At 46.3% G+C, this 25,234-nt stretch overlaps 1 protein-coding gene across 2 annotated transcripts in view; it reads left to right on the top strand.

The window, feature by feature from the left end:
* Window positions 1-25,234, top strand: part of ZHX2 (zinc fingers and homeoboxes 2) — a 185,107-nt gene that overhangs the window by 29,636 nt on the left and 130,237 nt on the right. The window contains exon 1 of one of the 2 annotated variants that reach the window (XM_074387092.1): window positions 914-13,323. The exons of the other annotated variant lie outside the window; for it this stretch is intronic. The gene's annotated coding sequence lies outside the window, so the exon portion shown is untranslated. Of the gene's footprint in view, window positions 1-913; window positions 13,324-25,234 lie in introns of those variants that run through there. 2 annotated transcript variants of the gene reach the window in all.

The raw sequence follows: 25,234 nt of genomic DNA on the forward strand, positions 1-25,234 counted from the left end.
TCAAAAAATTAAATAAAAGAAGAGGAATTGGAAACCTCACAGGAAAAACAAAACTCACTTCTGCATAATCCCATGCTGGTATTTAGTTATGCCCACCATGAGTGCTTTTAGACAACAAGAAACCAGCGTGCCTGAGGGGATCCGAGCCACACCCTTGCCCCGTATGTCACACCTGGGGCCTGAAGTGTAAGAGCAGGACCTGGACAGAGGCAGAAGTGAGTTTGAATCCTGGCTGCACGCCATGCCAGCTGTGTGACATTAGGCCACTCTGCTGCCATTTCATCATCTGTAAAAGGAGATCATCATTGTATCTGCATCCAAATTGTTTGAAGCTTACAAGAAATCCTGTAGTTAGAGAAATCTCTATGAGTTTTCAGAAAGAGTTAGAAAAGGTTGACTCCGAGGAGTGTGTTGGGTGGGGTGCTTGGAGAGCTACTTTTCATTAGAAGATGATGGTTTTCATTATGAGCCCCTGTAGTGTTTGATTTCTTGACCATGTATTTCTCTGCTTAAAAAAAATATATTCGGTGACTCACTCCTGTAATCCCAGCACTTTGGGAGGCCAAGGTAGGCGGATCATGAGGTCAAGAGATCAAGACCATCCTGGCCTACATGGTCAAACCCTGCCTCTACTAAAAGTACAAAAAATTAGCTGGGTGTGGTGGTGCGTGCCTGTAGTCCCAGCTACTCGGGAGGCTGAGGCAGGAGAATTGCTTGAAACTGGGAAACAGAAGTTGCAGTGAGCTGGGATTGTTCCACTGCACTCCAGCCTGGTGATAAATACATTATATATATATATATATATATATATATATATATATATGTAAAATTTATATATATATGTAAAATTTATATATATATATATATATATATATATATATATATATATATATATATTTTAAGCCTCTTAAGAGATCACGTAAATCCAGCACTGTGCACAATGTTTGGCAAGGAGTAACAGCTTCATAAATGAAGACCTAAATGCTAGCCCTAGAGGCCATTCTGTGTGCAGACTTAAGAACTGGTAAAGCTACTTATGAGCTATGGTGAAACATAAATACCCTTCATCTCTATAAACGTCAGTTTCCTCTTCAGTAAAATGGGGGGGTGGGTAGTAACAGCAGCCTCCTTGGCTTGTTTTGAGTATTAAATGTGACAATATAGGGAGAATGCTTGGCCTAATACCTGAGACCTTGTACACATTCAGTAAGTGGTCACTATCATTTCACTGTAGTCAGAGATAACGTGAAGCTGGGAGTGATAGTGAACATGTTGGATTATAGATTCAGCTTCCTAAAAGATCTCAGCAGACAAAAAGAATGGAGCAAATGTAGCAATTCAGAGAACAGCATCAAGTCCCACATGGGCAGGAAATGCAGCCCTGAGGTGTCACGTCCTGTGTGGGTGAGGATCTATGGACAGCAGGTCTTGGAAGGGCCAGCAGTAAGGGGTAGGATGTATATATATTTTTTAACAGAATCAGTAGCAGAATGGTATCCAGCGAGTAGCAGCTCCTCTCCCCTGGGGTCACAAACCTCACTGCAGAGTCATGCCCATTTTGGAGTGTTGTAAGTGAAGTGGAACATCTACAGACTAGCATGTCAAAGGGGAGTGGCTGGGATTATAGACAACCTGGACCCAGGGTATCAGTTTTACTTTTTAAAATTGGGAATGTTTGGTGTTAGAGTTTTAGGGGTCAGTAAATGGCACAGCCCTGTTACCTGACCAGGTTCAAAATCAATTGAGACAGACATAGGAGTTGAATATGTGGAGATCAAAATATCCACTTTGGGCTGAGTGCAGTGTCTCACGCCTGTGATCCCAGCACTTGGGGAGGCTGAGGCGGGTGGATTGTTTGAGCTCAGGAGTTCGAGACCAGCCTGGGCAACATGGCAAAACCTCGTCTCTACAAAAAAAAAAAATTAGCTGGGTGTGGTGGCACATGCCTGTGGTCCCACATACTGGGAAGGCTGAGGTAGGAGAATTGCTTGAGCCCAGGAGGTCGAGGCTGCAGTGAGCTGAGATTGCACCACTGCACTCCAGCCTGGGTGACAGAGCGAGACCCTGTTGCAAAAATAAAAAAAATAAAATAAAAAATATCTACTTTGTTACTGATAGAACCAGACTAGAGAATATGATGCACTGGTGGTCTTTCGAATGCTCCCTGCCCTGCACCCACACCATGGAAGAACCCAACAAGGGGAACTGGGAGCCTGGAAGCAGACACACTGACCCAGGACCAGGGCCACTGCCGCCCTCTGATAGGGGGAGACAGAACAGAAAGAGGGAGTGTGTCTGTGATGTCCGCAGGAGAGTGACTGAGTTGAGAAATGGACAGTGAGTGGCCGTCACCTGCCAGTCAGGCCTTTACTCCACTTTTGGCGGGGAAGAGAAGGCAGGTGGGATGGTGACAGGTCCAGAATGTTTGCGTAAAGATGCTTCCTCATGGAAAGAAAATGTGTGATGAGTAAGAATCCCCCTTTCACATCTAAGAAGGCTGCCAAAAATTTAATAAGCACTCTCTTTGTGTATCACTGCTCTTCATGCATTCATTTAACAAATCATCAAATATCTATTGATCACCTGTTTTGTACGAGGTTCTCCTCTCAGGCTCTTAGGTTCAAAACAGAAAGAGATTCCTTCTCTCATGGAACTTATATTTATTTTTGGCCTGGGGAGAGACAGTAAGCAATAATCATCATTAGTAAGGAAATCATAGACTATGCTAGAAAGCGATAATTGCTGTAGAAAAATAATAGGAACCTAAGATGTGAAGGAAGTGGAGGAGTGAGCCATGGGGCTTTCTGGGGAAAGAGCATTCCAGCCGGAGTGACAGCTGGTGCAAAGACCCTAAGGCGGGAGCATGCCTGAGGGGTGTGAGAAAAGCGAGGAGTCCAAGTGGCAGCAGAATGGGCCACTCATTGTGGAGATGGGGAACCAGATGGAAAAGAGCCTTACGGGCCATGGTCAGGACCTCATGTCTTTCAGCGAGTGAGGTGTTATGTGGTTCACACCCCGTAGCAACTCCGTGGTAGTTGTTGTTCTTATTATCCCTTTTTTTACATGAATAAACTCAGATGCAGAGCCAGAAGCTCCCCTTTTTTTTAATAATTGAGAAAATTCATACCCAGAGTAGGGAAGGAACTTGCCCAAGGCCACAGAGTGGGAAAAATGGCATGAGCTAGGACTTGGGTCCCGTGATTCTTGGTCCAGAACCCTTTCTCCTACATTTCTGCTCCAGAAATGAACTTCCTTTGAAGGAGGTAACTCGGGGCCTCTCTTGAAGATTCAGATGTAGATCCTGGAGCTCTTAACATTGTGCTTTGCTGCTGGATCTTCTATGTTGACTACAGTATTTCCTTCCCAGGAAGAGGTTTAACGTGGAAAACCTGAAAGAGGCAAACATATTAAACATGTATGTTAGTAAATCTTGGGGGAGGGAAGGAAGGCCATTGACCAGTGACATGGCGGTGACATCAGTCATAGTAAATACCAACACCAACTGATTGCTTCCCATGTGCCTGGCCCTGTTGTAAGCTGGTGACATGTGATAGTTTATGTATTCTTTACCACCACCCTAAGAAGTAGGTACTCTTACTACCCTCATTTTATAGTTGAGGAAACTGAAGCAAGAAAGATGAGCTAATGTGCCCAACAAGGTCACTCTGAAAGTCATAGCCAGCTTCAGAGTCTGCATTCAACCTCACAGAGCTGGTCAGAGCAAGGAAGGTATAGCAGCTGTGGAATTTGGATCACCAAGAGCATGTGTCCATTTCTCATGTGTGTCTACGGAATGGATCAGATCCACCTTTCAGTTTCCTATGTTCTTACCTGAAAGATGCACCTCCTTTATAGCTTCCCGTCAGACACAGAGACTTTCAGAGCTTGACTGGCATGATGACTTTCAGATACCTCCCATGAAAGAAGTCGCCAAGTAGATGCCATCTCTTATTCCCTCTCTGACACAGAGCATAACTGTTTCTACTTGCCGTTAATTGAGTAGAGAAAGAAGCCATCCCGTGGATTGAAAACAGAACTCAGTACAGGTTGAATATCTCTTATCCAACGTGGTTGGAACCAGAAGTGCCTCAGATTTTGATTTTTTTTTTGGGGGGGGTGCAGATTTTTGCAGAATAGATATCAGTTGAGCATTTCTAATCCAAAAATCCGAAATACAGAATGCTCCAATCATCATTTCCTTTGAGCATCACGTCAGTGCTCAAAAGTTTTGGATTTTAAGGCATTTTGAATGACAGGTTTTTTTATTAGGGATGCTCAACTTGTATATGCTAATCTGCTAATTATGATGATGATTGAGACTTATGTAGTGCTTATTCTCTCCCACAGACTATCACGTACAGTCATGACATCATTCAGTCCTCCAAGGTTCCTGGGTGGTAGACATTCTTGTCCCCATTTTATAGATGAGAAAGCTGAGGTGAATCGGTGAAGGCTAAATGATTTGCTTAGTCATACTACTGAAAAATTGCATGGAGAGGGAAGACTTGAACCCCAATCCAGACCCAAAGTTCGCACTACTAATCTATGCCAGCTCAACACACTCTGAATATAGCCCTTGCATCTCCCAGAGGCAACAGATTATGAGAGCCCACGTGCATAAAGAGCCATGGCAGCTTCCTGGGAGTTTCTACTTAGACTCAAAAAATATTAAAGAAGCCAGTTTCTAGGATTGGCTCTCTACTAAAAAATTGTTTTTAATTCTCCAGGAACTGGCTGGCTGCATCTGTTTCACTGTTGGATTGCTGAAGGTTTGACACGCATTGGCCACATTTAGAAGTTAGTGTTGATATTACTGTTGGGAAAAAGCACATACTGGCCCTCAGCATCTATATGACTGTGACTGTTTTTCTCTCTTCCGTTACACGCAACTTTTGCTCACAGCCTGCTTGGCGTAATTGACACATTGGCTCAGGCCACCAAGACTGCCAACTTGGAGCCTTGGATTAGTTAGATCAGTTATGACAGATGTGATTATTTACAAGAAGATAGAAGTCACTATAATTAAACCTTCTAAGGAGTACATTTGGGTGGAGAATGAGAAAGCACGAGTTGAATCTGGCATGATGTGTTTGGATTTCAGCCCTAAGCAGGTTCTTCTCTAGCCCATGAAAGGAGGTGTTGGGTGTCTGACACCCTCCTTAGACGCTGGCATCTCTCAATTCTCCTGACACAGTGTTTGATAAATGAAAAGACCAGGTGGTAGAGCTAGCATTAGATGGGGTACCCGGTAGAAGTGGGTTTAGTTCTCAGCTCAGCCACTGGTCTCTGGTATCAATTTTTAACTATAAATGGGGATAAAAGCATAATCCTGGCCGGGCGCTGTGGCTCACACCTGTAATCCCACCACTTTGGGAGTCTGAGGTGGTGGATCATGAGGTCAGGAGATTGAGACCATCCTGACCAACATGGTGAAACCCCATCGCTACTAAAAATACAAAAATTAGTTGAGCATGGTGATGTGTGCCTGTAGTCCCAGCTACTCAGGAAGCTGAGGCAGGAGAATCACTTGAACCTGGGGGGCGGAGGTTGCAGTGAGCCAAGATCACACCACTGCACTCCAGCCTGGGTGGTGGAGTGAGACACTGTCTCAAAAAAAAGAAAAAAAAAATGACAACCATAATTCCTACCTCATCCTAGGTCTGGGAAAATTAGTAGTGATAAAGTAAGACAAGTGTCAAGCATTGTGCCACTGAGGGTTAGCCGTTCCTGCCTTTCTTGAGCACATCACTTAATCTCCATGAGTCTCGTTTTTCCATCAGGAAATACAGATGATAAGTATCTCATACAGTGCGTGTGAGGGTTGGAGGAAATGAGGTAGATGAAAGGGGCTTCATAATCATTTGTTACTGTTTCATGCCTGTCTTTCTGTTACGACTTTTATACATATCTCTAATGGTTTCCATTTATTGTATGCACCGTGGGCCAGGTACTATAGCGGGCAGGGTCAGCTTCTCCATTGGGTACAGTAGGCACAGTGCCTAGAGTCCATGATACCTTCAGGGCCCCAGAAAATGCTCATTTTTATTGCTCTTGAAATCAGAAGGAAAAAGTGAATATAATAATAATATAAAATCGAATATAAAAATAATAAATACAGGCATCCCTCGTTTTATTACACTTTGCTGTATCACGCTTCATAGATATTGTGTTTTATAGCAAGAGAACTAGGATTAGAAGTGGAGCTTGAAGATGTGAATGAGTTGCTGCAATCTCATGATAAGCTTGAACAGATGAAGACTTGCTTCTTGTGAATGAGCAAAGAAAGTGGTTTCTTGAGATGGAAACTACTAGTGAAGATGCCGTGCACGTGATTGAATTGACAACAGAGGATTTCGACTATGACTTAAACTTAGTTGATAAAGCAGCCGCGGGGTTTGAGAGGATTGACTCCAATTTTGAAAGAAGTTCTGTGGGTAAAATGCTATCAAACAGCATCTCATGCCAAAGAGAAAGCTTTCATGAAAGAGTCAAACGATGCAGCAAACTTCATTGTTGTCTTATTTTAAGAAATGGCTGATGGGGTGTGGTGGCACATGCGTGTAATTCCAGCACTTTGGGAGGCTGAGGTGGGCGGAACACCTGAGGTTAGGTGTTCAAGACCAGCCTGGTGAAACCCCATCTCGACTAAAAATACGAAAATTAGCCAGGTATGGTGACACACTCTGTAGTCCCAGCTACTTGGGAGACTAAGGCAGGAGAATCACTTGAACCCAGGAGGCAGAGGTTGCAGTGAGCCAAGATTGCACCACTGCCCTTCAGCCTGGGTGACAGAGCTTGACTCTGTCTCAAAAAAAAAAAAAAAAAAAAAAATTGCTATAGCTACTCCAGCCTTCAGCAACCCCCACTCTGATCAGTTAGCAACCATCACCATTAGGGCAAGACCTTCCACCAGCAAAAGGCTAAAGGGGCAGATGATTATTAGCATTTTTTAACAATGAAGTATTTTTAATGAAGGTGTGTACATTCTTTTTAGGTATACAGCTGTTGCTTACTAGACTACAATACAGTGTAAACATAACTTATTACACTAGAAAATCAAATAATGCACGTGACTCACTTTATTGCAATAATTGCTTTATTGCAGTGGGCTGGAACTGAACCCCCAATAGCTCCAAAGTATGCCTGTAATAATAAGCATAATAATGAATCTATCTTATATCCATCTTTATACTGATACCGTTCTAAAGGCTAATTTTTATTTAGTTATTCTTTTTCTTTTAATAGAGGAAGGCACCTACAAAATGAAAGTGCATAGGGCTTACAGAATTCATATGCAACCTTGGTTGTGGAAGCTTTACAGATATTAGCTCAGTCATTCTCAGAAAGGTTTTTCTAATTCTCATTTTACAGGTGAGAAAACTGAAGCTCAAGGCGGTTAAGAAACTTATCCAAAGCCTACTAAGAGGCTATGTTAGGCAGACTGGGCCAACAGCTGTAACAACCCCAGAATTTAAATGGCTTAACACATCAGGAGTTTATTTGTTATTGCCATTAACAATTCAGGGTGTATGTTTGGCCGGCAGTCTTCTACACACCGATTCAGGGACCCAGGCTCCTTCCCTCTGGTGGCTTTTTCTCCCTCTAATCCTCGGAGCTCTCCATGCAGATGGTGGATGGGGAAAGAGAGAGAACAAAGAGTGGGGGATTTTTATAGGCCGGGCCTAGAATTGGTCCACATCACTTCCACGCACATTCCACTGGCCAGAATGCAGTCACATGATCACAGCTGACTGCAAGGAAGATTGGAAAATGTGGTGTCGCTGTGTGCCTGGGCTAAAGAAAGGAACACGGATCCTGGGGAGATCTTGTGCACACAATGTCCGCGTGCTTTCCACAGCCTTCTGAGCTGATTCTTCTCACTCTCAGCTCCCACAAGTCCCGTTTATGGGCCTGTTTATCCTGCCCCACTGGCCCACTCACAGTGCCCAGCACCAGACCTTTGCCTACTCAGGACCAGTTGCTATGTGAGCTCCTAGGAAGAAGAATGCCCTAGGGACCTTCTCAGGCCAGCTTGAAAAGGCTGCAACCAAATATTATGTTCTCTGTATTGCCCGATCCCAGGCCACAGGGCACTGCTGGGCACGTGCAGAAGCCAGGGACTACCTCCTCAGCATGGGAAAAGGGGTTGCACAGAGGGTTTCAGAGGGCCAGGAGGAAAGAGGTTTGAACCGGAGTATTGGCTGCACCACGAATCTTGGGCAAGGCATTAGCAATAAGGGGACAGTGCCAGGTAACCCTGCAGCACTAACATACCATAATCCTAGGATTACTGCCTCTTGCCAGGAGGGTACTGTGTGGCCCTGCCTGAATCCATCAAATGTGCTGCCTTTGAACCCCCATAGTCCTACAAGCCAAAGCTGCAGGAGCCAGCTGGAGGCTAGGTGGCCTGTGGGCACTCCTGAAACTGCTGGGCAGGCCCGGTGATGACCCTGGCGATGGCCCAGTGGTCTTGGTGTTGGTAGGCACTCACCTCCTCTAAAATCAGGCCAAAGCTGTCTATTTTGAGATCCTTGAGTGGAATCAGAACATCTCCCTCCTCCAGGAAGCCCTTCCAGATCACTCAGCCTTCAGTGGTCCCACTTCCTCAAAGCTCAGGGCATTTGTTATCATTCTACCTAAAGGTGCTGGCTCTCATAAGATTTCTCATCATCACCCCCTTTTTATTTGTTCTTGGCCTAGGAGGCAAGGAATCCAGGACCATGTTTAGAGCCAAGTGAGCCAGGGACTCTCCTGAGCACTCTGTGAGCATCATACACTGCAGGGCATTTAGTCAATTCTAACATTTCATCCAGATTTACAGTCAGACTGGATTTCTTTAAAGAGAGTTGGTACCCAGGCACCATTCTTCTCTTTCTTTAGAGTTGAGAAAAGTACACTAAGGAAATTAACAAAAAGCCATTTTGCCCAGTTATCTGAAATATTCACAGTCATACGCCTCATGTCTGTAAGGCGAATACAGCCACGTTTCATCCCCGTGTCTGTGTCAGGCACAGCGCAGCCTCAATCAGACCAGGTCATATCCCTTTGCTGCCATTTGCGAGCTGATCGATGCTGGACTTGCTCCCTCCTCTCCCTCTGCCTGTTTTCTCGTCCCTCAGATCAGGCTCTGACTATGGCTAGCCTGAGGGGTGGCCATGAGGTCTAAACGAGGGCGGATCTGTATTGAGACAGCACTTGGCCTGGGGCTCTCCCCACATTCCCTCTTAGTCTCTCACACAGGCGCAAAACCTTGCTTTAAAAATGTGTCTTACGATGAAACTTGGCATCCAGGACGCACCCCGTGAGGAATTTGTTTTTGTTTTAATGCCGAGGACGTTTGCATGAAAACAGGATCTTCGTTGCTTAGGAATTGATCAACTCCTGCTGCTGCTTTTCCCTGCTGAAGTGCCAGTCCCATATTTGTCGCAGGCAAGCGAGTAACTGTAGGGATGGCCGGCACCTCCACAGATGGAGGAAGGCGGCTGCTCAGGGGAACAAAGAGGCCACAGAGTCAAACAGGAGAATCAGGAGCCCATCTCAAGCAGAAGCGAGCTCACAGATAGACCACGTCCTTAGCCATAGGACAGCAGGAGTGAAGATTTTTTTATGAGTCTAGTTTGTTCTAGATGCTCAGGGGAGACGAGAAGGAAGAGGGAAGGCATTAAGACACAGCCTCCACCTGCAAGGAGCAGAAGTCTTTCTCGAAGGACAGATGGGAGCCAGTACATGAGAAGACAGTGATTGGACAGAGTAACAACGAAGACCCCGTGTAACTGAGAGGAACCAGTGCCTGCAGCGGGGAGTCTGGGAGTAAGACTGGGATCTGCTACCTACTGCTGAGGTCACCTTGGGCAGGCTGCCTGGCCACTCTGCACCCCCACTTCCTCACCTACAGAATGGCACGCATCCCACGGGGGCGCTATGAGTTGCTCCATGCTAAATGCATGGTATAGAGTAAGCCCTCCGGCAGTCCGGACTGTGCGTGCTCATACTAGATGCTCTCCGTCCTAAGGAAGAGATACCCAGATGGTTGTAGAAGGCTTTTTAAAGGAAGGACTTGAACTTGATTTGAAAGGAGGGGAAAAAGATGACCAGAGACCCAGGAACAAAAGTGTTCTTGGCATTTGAGTGGCCAGACCGGGACATATCTGCGTCCTCCACAGTCAGTTCGTAAGGAGGTTTTCCAGACACTGTCCAAGAAACCAAAGTAGAATTGCCCGCACAGAATTAGAGGAGGTGTCCTGCTCCATGGGGATCCCAGTTCATTTTTGGCCTCAGCCTGGCCCCACAGGCATCAGCATAGAAAGGACGAAGTAGAGGTGAGCCCAGACTGGGCACTGCACTGGGTCAGGCCCTTCCTTTGCCTCCAGGCTTGGCTTCCAGAAGGCAATGAAGTGGTTACATCCAAATACCCACAGGAGGCTAGACACCTTTCTCTCCTGTATCCTTAATGTATGCTAATCAAAGCTGAGAGCCTGCAGAAATATCTGCTTGGCCAAAGCCCCACACCCTCAGCTTGGCTGGCCTGCCCATCCTCTGCAGGCCTCCCTTCCCATCTGCCTCATGAAGGGCGTCCATAAATCCAGCTTTCAGAGCCCTCCGGGGTTGGCGAGACTGCCGTGAACCTCAGTCACATCGTGATGGAAACAATTGAAAACCACTTGGCAAAAAGAAGGGGTGATCTAATGTTTGATAGCAACAATGCATTTTTTTTCTTTGCCATTCTCACTCAAACCCAGGGGGAGAAGCCGGCTGCTCTCCAATCCCTGCCAGGTCAGTAACCCCCAGGGTCCCTGACTCTTGTCCCCTGTCCTGGAGAAAGTCCAGGCTGTGGGGCTGGCTGTGGCCTCCTTGCAGGCCAAGGAAGAGCTCAGGCCCCTCAGAAGCAAGAGAGAGAGCCACCGGGACCTGCAGAGAGGCCCATATATAGAGCCTGGGGAATGTGGGCCTCTGGCAGGCGGCCTGGAAAAAATGGCCGTGTTCTGAGGGTGAACGCCGCCGAATTATAAATAGCACCCGCCTCCCTCCCCTTCAGGCTTGCTGTGTCTGTCACTGGAGAGTTGACAGTTAAAATTCAAGAGGACTGAGCAGGACAGGCAAGTGGGAGCGGGGGATGGGGAAGATGCCGGATTGTGCAGGAAGCTCAGCTGCTGTCTTGGGACTGATACGGAGAATTGTCACCAGACGACAGGGCTGAGAGAGGGATGCATTTGGGGGTGGCAGAATGACTCCTGATTTTACCCACTTGTTATAAGCTGAATAAGAATGGAAGGAAAACTAAAGGAAGCTCCAGCTCCACAAGATGGTTTTATGGGAGCTTTAAAGCCTTTAAAAAATGATAAGAATAAAAATCAGCTGCCTCCTAATATAAAAGGTGTGTCTCTGGTTCCGAAGGGTCAGCCGCCCTGGCTTCCAAATCAAAGCCGCTGGTCAGGTGCCCACACAGGCCTATGCCTTGAGCCTCCTGCCAGAAGGCGTCTTCGTGTGTTCTTGTGTCTCGCTGACATGGAAGCAGCAGGGGTGCTTCCTCCTGCTCTGAAAACCTCTGCACGTTGCGCTCACCCAGCAGAGGGTGATGAATTCAGAAGGCGTCAGAAATAAAGGAAGGAAGGTGTGTGCAGCCCTGGTGTTGACAGGTGTGGAAAGCCACTCAGCCGTTCGCCCCTGGGTAGCAGTGAGGGGTGGGCAAGGTTTCAGCCAATTCTAGGCTCTGGAGAAGAGGGTACGCTGGTTCTGCAGGGACCAGGAGTCCCTCTTTGTGTCGTTGGCTCTGCTGGCGTCTCCTGGAGACCAGCTGCCAGGCTTCCTGACTTGCTGCCCAGCCCTGCATGGACAGGAACTAGAGTTCTGCTAGGCGCCAGGATGGGATGCAATGGAGGTGCCCGGGGGCTTGTTGGGGGCTGGGCCAGCTCCATGGGCATCTGCGCCTCCTCTGTGAGTAGGCTAAGCTAGAGGACGGGCTTATATCCTTTGTTGTAACAGTAGGGGCTTTGGCTTCCATTGCAATGATTTGCAAATAGGTTAATTTATTGGCTTCTCTCCTCCTGCCTTAATAAATCTCATATCTTAACGTCCTTTGGAGCCTTGTTTGAAATCAAGCACTTTAAAAAAAGCACGCTAGCCTTTGTTATCTTTTGGACACTTCTGAAAAGAAGATCCCGGACCCCACAGGATGTAGGCAATACATAGCTGTGAGGTGAGAGTGGGTAGGCGTTAGAACTTGACACACGGTGCTGCTACAGGCATGACTTTATTTATTTATTTATTTAGAGACAGAGTCTCACTCTGTCGCCCAGAGTGGAGTGCAGAGGCGTGATCTTGGTTCACTACAACCTCCAATTCCTGGTTTCAAGCAATTCTTATGGCTCAGCCTCCCAAGTAGCTGGGATTACAGGTGTGTACCACCACGCCTAGCTAATTTTTGTATTTTTAGTAGAGACAAGGTTTCTCCAGGTTGGCCAGGCTGGTCTCAAAATCCTGACATCAGGTGATCCACCTACCTTGGCCTCCCAAAGTGTTGGGATTATAGGTGTGAGCCACTGCGCCCAGCCTAGTGTGACTTTAAAACTGGGCTTCTCGAAGCCCTATTGAGAGAGGACGCCTCAGAGGCCCAACAGAAAGGGGCCTTACAGACCCTCGCTCTTTTGTCAAGCAAAGCAGCTCTTTTCTTACTGGTATTAGGTATTAGATTGCATTTTTTTAAAAATGAATTTCATGACTTAAAAAACTTGGAAAGCAGTGTCATAGCTTTACTCCATGATTTTAGTGCTGAGCGAGTGAAGGCCCAGAGAGGGATGGGGATTTTCCAAAGATCAGGACCCTCGCTTGGTTTGCTGCTGTGATGGTGGCTCTTGTTTTGGGAAGGGAAATCCCAGAGGTTGGAACCAAAAGGGACCGGAGGGAGCACTTTATCAACCCCTTTCCTTCAAAAAACTGAGGCTCAGGGAACAGTGGGATTTGCTCAAGGACCAGCGAGTTGCAGAGCTCAGACTTGAGGCCATCTCATAGGAGACACGCTCATAAAAGGAGGCCTGGTGCACCCTAAAATCCCCAAATGGCAGGATTTGCCCTGATCGAGACAGCTTCCTAGAGAAAGTGGTAACTGAGCTGAGCTGAAAAGATGACGGGTGACAAAAAGGTGACGAGAGCCTCCCAAGCAGAGGGACTGCTCCCAGGTTTCGTTTAGTGCTTGTCTCCCCACTCCTGGGAAGCAGAGGTCCGGAAAAAGTGACAGCTCTCAGGCGGTAGACCGTTCCCATCTGTCTCTGCATTGACTTCTTGCTGGGAGGAATGTGGAAAGCCAGCGACATCACCACCTGCCAGGTAAGGCCTGTGCGTGGGATCTCGGAGTGCTCCTCCGGCGGGCGCGGGGCCTGGTGGATGGTGAGTGGAGGCTGCTCCTGGGAGAGGCATTTCTGCTGGAGCTGGGCAGGCAGTGGCTTGGGGTGGCAGGCTGGAAGGCTGGCTGCAACAGGACTTGAATACATAATGTACCTCATCCGATTTCAGCTGTGAGAAAGTCCAGACAGCCTCCCCTAGACAGGAAAGGACATTGCAGGGACAGGTGGCTTGTTTTCTGTAAAATTCCCTATGGATTCCTTGGGGAGAATGTTAGTAACCCTCTCAGGGCATATATTTTTCATGAATGCAGCATGTGTCCTGGTCTGGGTCCCAGGTCTTATGTCTGGTCTTTGCGTGTTGAATTTAATCCTTTATCAAGACAGAAGGAAATCTTAGGCAAAGATCCCTGGAATTGGGGACCTTGATCGTTGTCCCTTGGCCTCACTTTAAAATGAATAACACATTCTTTAGAACAACGTAACATCCTAGGAGAAGGATTCCTGTCTTTATACTCGGCTCTCTCTGACATGTGAAAAACTAGCATCTGCTCAGGCCTGCAGAGGCCATCTCGTCTAACCATGGGTTAAATGTTCTCCATCTCCATGAACCCTGCAGAACCAGCATGAATCCAGGGCAGCTACAGAGAGTATATGCGGTGCTTTGCCAGTCCTCGTCAAGAGACCTCCCAGTTGGGGATGGGTGAGGAGACTCCTATATGAAAGGTCTTACTCTGCATTTATGAGATTCAGAGTCTCCATTCCAACATGAGCACCTGGGTCTCGGGAGTATGAAGATGCCAGCTTTCTGCTTCCATTGTCTCCATGCCCACGTTTCTCAAAGCATGTTCTGAGAAGCAGAGACCTGAAAGATGCTCTATGACAAAGAGGTTCCCTTGTCATTTCAGTTTAGGAAATGCTTTCTGATCTAATGCATATTAGATCTGTGCTCAGATACGGACACCTCTGAAGGGTCTTCCCAGACCAGGTACAGCCACTGTGGACACCAATTCACTCATCCTGCTCAGTTCTTCTTCAGAGTAACTTTTACCTCCCGATTTCTTACTTACCTGTTGACTTTTGCACAGTCTGTCTTCCACACAGTAACGATATTGTACGCTTAGGGTCCTTGTCTGTTTTGTTCAGGACTGAATCCCTGGCACCTAGAACACTGTCTGATTTAATAAAACACTGTGTCGAATGAACACATGAATCAATTCATACATTCAAACCCTCAGAACCCCCTCCATATATAATTCTCATTTTGTTGAGCTCAATATTTTTTCAAGCTTCCTTCCCCTTTCCTTTCATGCCTGTCTCATCTCATCACTTAGTCCTGAGTCAAATCTGACCCTGGGAGGCCAGCCTTTTCCGCCCTATGGAAACTTGCTCTTTCTCATCACCAGGATGCATTTTCTTTATGGCACTAATGACTGGCAGAAATTAGCTTGTGTACTTATCCGTTCACCTGTGCAGTGACTCACTCCCTGATCTCAGCTCCATGAGGACAGAGACCTTGCCTGCCCCATGCACCATTGACTATAAGGGCCTAGAACAAATCGGGCCTGGGAAATACTCAGTAGCGATTTGCGGCATGGAGAGCTCTCTTCCCATGAACCCTCACCAACAGCCCATAGAACTGAAATTCCACTAATGTGCTTAGGGATATGCTGTTCTCTGTCAACTCTCGCAACAAGTTGTCAGCCATTGTAGGACAGTGGCTGTTCCCCTCTTCCATCAAAACACCAAGTATCCGAACTGGAAGGTGCCCTAGATACCATCCAGCCCGGGGCTCATGTTTTCAGAGGAAGAAACAGAGTCAAAGAGGATATTTGGTACCCAATACAGGGCCAGCCCCCCATCTCTGGGTCTGATTCTCCTCCTGTATTAGTTTTCTATGGCTGCCGTAACACGTGACCACAGACTGATGATAGAAAACAACAGAAATTTGTTATCTGACATTTCTAGAGTTTAAAAGTCCAAAATGGACCTCATGGAGTTGAAATTAGAGTGTTGGCAGGGTTGTTCCTTCCGGACGTTCTGGGGGAGAATCATTTTCTTGCCTTTTCCGGTTTCCAGAGGCTGCCCACGGTCCTTGGCCTCCAGCCCCTGTCCATCTTCAGAGCTGGTAATTGAGTCTTTCTCCAGCCACATCATCCCAACACTGACTCTCCTGCCGGGCTCCTTCACTTATAAAGACCCTCGTGATGACATTTAGCCTATCTGGCTAAGCCAGGATAACCTCCCCATCTCAACATCCAGAACTTAATCGCACCTGTGGATTTCTTTCTGCCACGTAAGGAAACATAACTGCAAGTTCTGGGGATTCGAATGTGGACCTCTTTTGAGGGTGACAGGGCACTATGCTGTCTGCGGCACCTCCTGTCATGTCATCTGCCTGTTGGTGTATCCTCAGGCACATGTACATCCTCCCCCAGTGACCCCCACACTTTCTGTCCCCCACCGTCACAGCACTTATCACATTGCTTTATAGCTGGCTTAGTGCTTGGCGGCCAGACTGGGTCATGACTTCCTCATGACCGAGCCTTGGTCATCGTTATACCCAACCGTCGGCACATCCCTGGCACTTGGTAAGCATGCAAGTTGTTCGGGCTGCCTCGGCTGCGTTTTCCTGCACCCCATCCCTGTTCTTGTTCAGTGAACTTAAAGCACCACCCTCCCTGGTTTTTGAGCTCTGCCATGGGATCAGGCCTCTCCCAGGTCAAGAGAGATCCTGGCCACCATATTTTAGTCCGTATTTTTAGTCTCCTGACATACGAAAGTAGGAAAAACTATTGAAACTAGATTACAAAAATTGTGGGTTTGTAAAATGTTCAAATCAACAGCTGTCTCTTTTGACGCCTAAACATGCAATAGAACTTTAGGTGTGATGGACGAGCTTATCCCAAGGTTTGTATCTAAGATGCATTATTCAGGGGATCTTATAGGTGGTATTGTCGCAAATTCAGACTGCTGTATTCAGCTGTGTCTTGCGTGGACCGTGTCAAAAGTTTAAATTCATGTCATTTCATGAATGAGAAGTCTAGTCCAAGAAGCTCTCCTAGTCACACCCCCTGTCCTCCGGTCTCTGGCACTTCGAGAGGCCCTGACTGGAAAAAAGACTGAAGGAAAACCTGTAGGTTATGGTTTAATACTCTGGGTCAGACCTTGGGCAAGTCATATCTGTCCTTCAAACTCCTGCGTACTCACCTGTCAACCAGGGACTCAGAGCCCATGAGCTCTAAGTTCCCTTCTTACCAACATCCTGGTTCTAGTTCAGGCTGCCGTAACAAAGTACTATAGACTGGGTGACTTCAACAACAAACATTTACTCTGGAGTCTGGATCAAGTCTAAGATGAATGTGCCAGCAAATTGGAATCCTGGTGAGGGCCCTCTTCTTGATTTGCAGACAGCTGCCTTCTCATGTGTCCTCACATGGCAGGGAGAGAGAGCAAAGCCCTGCTCCCTCATCTTCTTCTTCTCATAAGGACACTAATCCCATCATGAGGGCCCTACCCTCCTGACTTCATCTCAACCTAATCACTTCCCAGAGGCCCCACTTCATATACCATCAAATTGGGTGTTAGGATTTCAACATGAATTTTGGGTGGAACACAAACATTCAGCCCATAATAATTCTGCTACCTGGAGGGATCTGTGGTAGGTTCTACTGCCTGGCTTCTGGTCAAATCTATCCTGCTAATGCAGGCATGACAATGATTTAGCTTCCAGTCTAAGCTAGGAAGTGATCACGTCAATGTCCTTCTGTTCCCAGACACTCTGGCAGTGCCTCTTGCTAGCCCCGTCATTTGTAGCTTCCTAGAATCCCAGAACATTAAACATTGACTCCATCTGAGGTTCAGAGAAGGTATCCTGCCTTCCCCGTGTGTCCAAGTTGGGGCATGTACCCCAAGTCTCTCAACCGCTTGCCCCCTAATATTTTTGCTGTGCCATGGCAAGCTGGAAGAGGTAGGCCAGTCTATTACTCTGCAGTGAATACACTTGAAAAAGCACGGGGAAACCCTGATTTTAAAGGAACTGTGATGGCTTTTGGAAAGAAAACAGGAGCCAAAAAATGTCACAAATAATTGAAAACAATTTCTATGTTTATGCTTTATATGCTTTTCTGTTTCTGTGTTCTACTTTATAATAAAAATATATCTGAAAAGTCACAAATAACACTGAGTAAATGGAGCTTCATGTCCTCAAGTAAGCAAGAACCCTTCACTTCTTTCCTAAGATCTTTTGGGCCTGCTCCTATCCCACCCTTTTCCCCCAGGTCTCGTGCCCACCAAAAGCCCTTCCATACCCTACAGCATCTATGCCCTGGACTCGTCCATCTATTCATTCATTTGCTCATCTACTCATCATGCAGTTATAATGGTCCTCCTGTATTTAATGTGCCCTATAACCCTTAGGTTGCCCTTGATGACACACAGTGATATAATAAAAATCGCACAGAACGAGATGTCCAGCAGAGAGATCTGCACTTGCTTCTCTCTCTCTAGTCCTCCAATTCCTCATCTGCAAGGTTAAAAAAAAAAAAAAAAAAAAAAAAAAAAAAAAAAAAAACTGTCCTAGACCACACTTGCAAAATCAAATGCATGCAAGGGCCTGGCAGGTCAGTGGCATGAGAGAGGCTAGAGATAAGTAATAGGAAGCGGTGGTGAATTTGGCAAATTAGAGAGAGCCCACATCCAGTCCAAAAGGGACAGTTGCTACTGAGCCCTGGCTGATTGTTTCCATGCAATAATGTGGGCTCAGGGAGGCCAGATAGTCCCTTTTTAATTTTTTCAAGAAAAGATGGAAATCTTGATTTTTATGAGACATGTTCAAAATGTTTAAACCATTAGCTGAAGCGGGTGGATCACCTGAGGTCAGAAGTTCAGACCAGCCTGACCAACATGGTGAAACCTGTCTCTGCTAAAAATTCAAAAATTAGCTGTGCATGGTGGTGGATGTCTGTAATCCCAGCCACTCGGGAGGCTGAGGCAGGAGAATCACTTGAACCTGGGAGGTGGAGGTTGCAGTGAGCCAAGGTCATGCCATTGCACTCCAGCCTGTGTGACAGAGAGAGACTTTGTCTCCAAAAAAAAAAAAAAAATTGTACAGGTCAAAGAAAACCTGTCTAAGTGCTAAATTCACCCCCGGGCGCCAGTTGGCAAGCCTTGAGAGAATTGGTAGATTGCATTCCAGCTTTCCTGCTCTGCCATCTGGATGTGTGTCTCTTCCACAGCAATCAAGGTATATAGTTAGGGTTAAGCATTTAGTTGTCCTGGGAAGACAGTCGATGCTCAATTAACCAACTTATGCCTAGTGTTCCATTATTGGAACGCTAAACGTGGAGTGATGTAGATCCTACTGCTCAAGGTCATCGCCAAGGTCTGATTTTCCACTCATGCAAAAATTCAAAAAATTGTAACCTCTGGCCTAAGTGGGTTAATAATAGCTATAAAGGCCTAGATGTATGTGTTGTACTCCTGTATTGTACCCCCTCCACCAACACTAATTCAGAACTGGGTGCACAACATAGTACCCAGTAGTATGTGCTTATTGAATAACTGGGAGCTGCAGCTTTTAGTTGTAGAATAAAATAAGTTAAGGCCAGGCATGGTGGCTCATGCCTGTAATCCCAGCACTTTGGGAGGCTGAGGCAGGTGGATCACCTGAGGTTGGGAGTCCAACACCAGTCTGACCAACTTGGAGAAACCCTGTCTCTACTAAAACTAAAAAATTAGCCAGGTGTGGTGGCACATGCCTGTAATCCCAGCTATTCAGGAGGCTGAGGCAGGAGAATTGCTTGAACCCAGGAGGTGGAAGTTGTGGTGAGCCGAGATCGTGCCATTGCACTCCAGCCTGAGCAACAAGAGTGAAACTCCATCTCAAAGAAAAATGGAGAGGGGGGGGGAGTGTTATAAAACAGGTGCAAGAAGCCATGGTTTTTGGCAAAATGGCTATAATATTTGGTAAAGAAGCTGATGCACCTGAAACCTCAAAGGGAGACTCCTGGTCTGTAATTTATCCTTCTCCATATGCAGGTAAGCAAAATAGAGTCCTGGAAAAGCAGAACTGTATCGTTTGTCAAAAACCGCACTGCACCAACCCCTGTGGACCTAAATTAATTTATTCCTCCAAGCCATAAATTCCTCTCTCCCCCTCTCTCTATTTCCTCCTTCATTATCCCCGACTCTCCGGGAGGAGTTAACAGACAATCCAAGGATACATCTCACTTACCAGCAGCAGGACTTGGGCTCTGGGCAGAAAAGAAACCCATTATTCCCGAATCTGTGACTCTAAGGGTGATCACACCTTCTGTAGCTGAAGGCAGTACAAAGAAACACTTGAGCCTAGCGGCATGGCCCTATTTTCTTCCCTACAGGGAAAATGGGCCATTATTCTCGCCGTGCCCCATTCCCACCAGCCCTGGGTTTAGCAGGTTCCATGCTGGACACTCCAACAACATATTAGCATATTTTGCATTTAAAAAGGGCTTGGAAAATGAATTAAATGATTGGCATGGTGTTCCAAACGATTTTTTCCAAACTACTAGTAATTGTGTGGTTTTGAAATTTGCCATTTCTGCCTGCCATGCCCTTGGCTCTGGCAGCCAGCTTAATCAGGAGACACCGTACCAGGCGGGGGCATATTTTAAGGCTCGTGATGCCCAGTGATTGTCGGAACACTACCTGGAGACTTGCTAAAGAGAACCTTGTCCTAGTTTTTCAGCAGAGCTTACAGTTCATTTTCTTTCCTTACAGAGCTGAGATTTATACCAATTAGAAACTGCTTCTTATGAAAGGGTCTGGATCAGCCCTTTGAGACTGCTGAGGTGCCAGGCAGTGTAGACACCATCCAAATCCTGACATGGAGCTAACAGGGGTACAGCTTGGGGGCGGTGCTAGGGTATGCGCTTGTTCACAGCGCATGGCACTGCTCTAGCCAAAAGGGCTGTGTGTAGGGGCGATTGTCTTTAGAATGGTGGAAGCTTCTGGAATGTGCTGGGAAAATCAGGTCCAACTTCTTCATTTTTCAGGCAAGAGAGAACCCAGAGAGACTGTTACATGTACAGGGTCACAGCCATTTTTACTCTTCTGTGAGAGTAGAATTCAGATTCTTCTGACTTTTAACATAAGTTTGTTAATTTTACAAGTCCATGGAAAAGAAAAATTAACCGGGAGTTAAGAGTTTTAGGTTGAACAGCATTCCTAGGTGGAAGTGAGAAAGTCTGGGATGGACAAACTTACAAAATGACAAGCTCTTGGGGTACCACAGGAATTTTTATTTTTATTTTATCTTGAGGCAGGATCTCGCTCTGTCACCCAGGCTGGAGGGCAGTGGCCCTATCTCGGTTCACTGCAACCTCCGAATCCCAGGCTCAATTGATCCTCCCACCTCAGCCACCCAAGTAGCTATAACTACAAGTCTGTGCCTCCATGCCTGGCTAATTTTTGGAGTATGGGGGTTGTTTTTTCCCGTGTAGAAACAGGATTTCGCCATGTCATCCAGGCTGGTCTCAAACTCCTGGCCTCAGGTAATCTGCCTGCCTTGGCCTCCCAAAGTGCTGGGATTACAGGTGTGAGCTACTGCACCCAGCCTACGCAGGCTTTTTAAACAACTGAGGATTGTTATTAATGAATATAATTCATGATGATAACAACGGTAGTAATCATTGCTAACATTTGTGTGCTTTCTCAGTCTCAAGCACTGTGCCAAGTGCAGGACATGCGCTAGATGACTTGATTGTCACAACAACTCTGTGAAGCAAGTTGATACTAAAAGAGCCCTGTTTTACAGATGAGAAACTGAGGCTCAAGAAATTAAGTGACCCAAGGTTACCGAGATCGGACTTCAGAATCAGAATCTTTAGGGGGAAAATAAGGAGAGAATCTGACTTTAGAATCAGAATCTTTAGGGGAAAAAAAAGGAAAGAATCCATACATAAATGATTAAGAAATGGGATTCTCAAGGCAGGCAGCCCTCTTTAAAGTGTTTAGGTTGGTGTAAATGTAATTGTCGTGAAACAACTGCAATTACATTTGCACCAACCTAATATTAAACACAGAGACAAGATGAAATCGAGGAGAGCTGGGCCAGGTGTGGTGGCTCACGCCTGTAATCCCAATGCATTGGGAGGCCAAGACAGGAGGATCCCTTTGAGCCCAGGAGTTCAAGACCAGCCTGGGCAACGTGGCAGGACCGTGGCTTTAAAAAAAAATTAAAAATTAGTTGGGCATGTTGGTGCACAACTGTAGTCCCAGCTACTCGGGAGGCTGAGTTGGGAAGATTGCCTGAGCATAGGAGGTCGAGGCTGCAGTGAGCCATGATCTCACCACTGTACTCCAGCCTGGGTGACAGAGTGAGACCTTGTCTCAAAATAAATAAATAAATAAAGCTGGAACACAGGGGAGGCCCAAGGGCACCTAGACGGCGCCAGCTGAGAGAGCAGAGGCAAGTGTAGCATGCATGGAACCAACGCACCCCTGTGGGGTGGACAGAAGCACAGACCTACAGCTTAGGGAGAGACAAAACAAAAATTCCTGTTTTTTTCAGGAGCTGAAGATAGACGAAATATCTGTACAGTGCATGACTGTGTGTGTGTGTGTGTGTGTGTGTACGTGATGTGGAGAAAGAGGCTCTCGCACACCAGAAGACTGGAGGGAGCGTGCATTCTTGTACTGGCTGAGCATACAGGCCATGACATGGTTACTATGTGGATAAGAGTGACAGAAGAGAAACCAAAACCTAGCAAGAAAGGGAAAGCTGCGACCCACAAATCCATCTAGCAGTGTGAGACTAAATGCATGGCAGGAGATGCCGTCCCTGTGACGTACCTTGTTTGACCAGAGAGCCCCTCGTGCTCTGTGTAATAACTGGGTGGGGCCACGGGCTGTGGGGGATGTGCTGGCGGGAGCCCTGATGGTCGTGGGCACTGATAAGGGGCTGCACTGAGGGAATGAGTGGTTCATTTCACCTCTGGTGTGTTCCCACTCTTCACGGCGCTGATGGATCATGCCTGTGCGGGGGTTCTTGGAAGGCTCATTCCAGGTGGTTCTCATTGCGAATATAAATGAAGTACAACAGGTTTGGGCTCTACCCAGGGTCTTGTGGGCTAGTTTTTATTTTATTTTGCACAGAGCCCAGGAGATGGCAGATAATAATTCATTTATTCATCCACTACAAATTGAAGACATTGATCTTTTTTCAGTTATTAAAACACTGCATTTCACCAAAAAGAAAACATTTACTTAACTCGGAGCCATTGACTAAATAGAATATTATAGAATAATTTGAAGTTTGATTATGAAGACTGTATAATAGGCTGTGCGTGGTGGCTCATGCCTGTAATCCCAGCAGTTTGGGAGGCCGAGGCCGGCAGATCACCTGAGGTCAGGAGTTTGAGACCAGCCTGGATAACATGGTGAAACCCTGTCTCTCCTAAAAATACAAAAATTTAGCCAGGTGTGGTGGCCCATGCCTGTAGTCCCAGCTACTTGGGAAGCTGAGGCAGGAGAATCGCTTGAACCCAGGAGGCAGAGGTTGCAATGAGCCGAGATCATGCCACTGCACTCCAGGCTGTGTGACAGAGTGACCAGAAAGAGACTTCATCTCCAAAAAGAAGACTGTATAACAATAGGGTAGCTGCTTGCATGGGACATTATGTAAAATGAGGAATATATGTAATGTATGTGTAGTGGAATAACATTTTCTGAAGGCATACAGATATGCTCAAAGTCAGATCAAGCAACTGGCTTAAAGTCACACTGCTAGTTAATGGCTGAGCCAGGATTCATCAATCCAGGAGGGATGTGTCTTCTTAATCACAGCTATACTAAACTACCAAGGCTATCTTATGATGCATTCCAACTTCAAATCTGCAAATCCGAAATAATTTGTTCAACTCTGCAAAAGATGTATCAAACAAAGCTTATTACCTTTTACTGTCATGAAAGAGCTTCAAGAACTTTTAACAATGCTTAGACTTGGGTGATGAGCTATTCTAGTTTTTTCTTTACTTTTCAAAGTTTATTTAATATGCTTATATTTGCTTTATAATGACATGGACATACCTACATCCATACAAAATAGGGAGAAAATGAGAATAAGAATATTATGAAAACTCTCCCACCTCACTCTCAGAGTTGGGGGAAAAACATTTTCATTTGAGCACTGTTAGGAACCTCACATGAAAGTTTGGTTCCACCTTCAAGTGCTGAGGAACAGGGTAGAGACCAAATACACAAGCTAGTTTCTGTGACAACAGTTGAAAAGCAATAGCTCTAAGAGTTGAGTGCTCTGAATTTCAGAGTGCCAACAGGATATAAAATAAATGACCCCAGACAGAATTCATCCTGAGAAGCTTTCTGCCTATATTAGGTGAGTTTGGAGAGGCATTTGGAAGTTGCGATGGCCCTCCCTCAAGTGGTGGAAGGAATGGCGTGGACAGATTGTGAAGTGGAGCCCTGTTGGTGATGAAGAAGTGGGTTTGTCATTAGGGAGACTCTGAATGTGCCACATTGAGGGATGCAAGCATGTTAAGTTTTCAATATTGTCAGAGGCTTTTGAATCAGAGCAACTCCATCTTGAATAGGGGCTGGGTAAAATGAGGCTGAGACCTACTGGGCTGCATTTCCAGACGATTAGGGCATTCTAAGTCCCAGGATGAGCTAGGAGGTCGGCACAAGATGCAGGTTACAAATTCCTTGCTGATAAAACAGATTGCAGTAAAGAAGCCAGCCAAAATCCTCCAAAACCAAGATGGCCACGAGAGTGACCTCTGGTCTGGGCATCTTCACTGCTACACTTGCACCAGCACCATGACAGTTTACAAATGCCATGGAAATAGCAGGAAGGTGTCCTGTATGGTCTAAAAAGCAGAGGCATGAATAATGCATCCTTTGTTTAGCATATCAAAAAATAACCATAAAAATGGGCAACCAGCAGCCCTGGGGGCTGCTCTGTCTATGGAGTAGCCATTATTTTATTCTTTTACTTTCTTAATAAACTTGCTTTCACTTTACAGACTCCCCCTGAATTCTCCCTTGTGCAAGATCCAAAAACCCTCTCTTGGGGTCTAGAGTTTGACCCCTTTCGAGTATCTGTATCACTGACCATCAAAGGAAACCCCATCTGAACGACAGGTACCAGATCCCCGTCTCTAATCCTAGAAGTCACTTGTAACGTGGAAAGTTATTCCATAAGCTGGTCCCACCGCTACTCCCACAGCTTTCAGATACTCACCCTCCTTTCCAAAACCAGACCCAGGTTAGTGTGGTCGCCTACTGGTGACTTCATTTGCATTTGGTGGTCAGATCTAGTCAGGATGTAATTCAGCTAAATTAATCATGCAAATTCCTGGTGGGTTTTACGGGTGGGGAATAGAGGGTGAGAATTTGGGATTTAAAACTTGCATTTCAGAAATGCTGTCACATTAGAGCTTCATTTCATTCCCTCGAGGTGGCCACCAAGTAAACAGCTCAATTTCCATCCCTGCTGGAGGTACAGAATGCAGCATTCACACTTGCCAACAGATAATATCTCCTGTCTTTGTTGGCACTTAATGGCTTTTAGTAGAGTTAAGGCTGGGAAGAAAGGGACTGACTTCCTCTTATTGGGTAAAATTGAAACACTGAGGAGACAATTCCATTTCAGACAGACCCTTTCCTTCTCAGATTACTGATCCACAACCCAGCCAACTCCTTTTCAGCTCATTCAGGTAACTTGGAAGGCAGAGGGCACCCACCTGGGGGAGGGAGGGGAGGGTGGAAGAACCCGTTGAGCTTTGTGTTTGGGATTTGTCAGCAGAGAGGAGATTTGCATTTCTAATTAGAGCCCCATCCGTCCGAGTGTGCTTCAGCCCAGTGGCTGCACATCGCTGCAGCTCTCCAAGGGCTCTGTT

Source organism: Saimiri boliviensis, chromosome 15, assembly GCF_048565385.1.
Source record: "Saimiri boliviensis isolate mSaiBol1 chromosome 15, mSaiBol1.pri, whole genome shotgun sequence".
NCBI lineage: Eukaryota > Metazoa > Chordata > Mammalia > Primates > Cebidae > Saimiri > Saimiri boliviensis.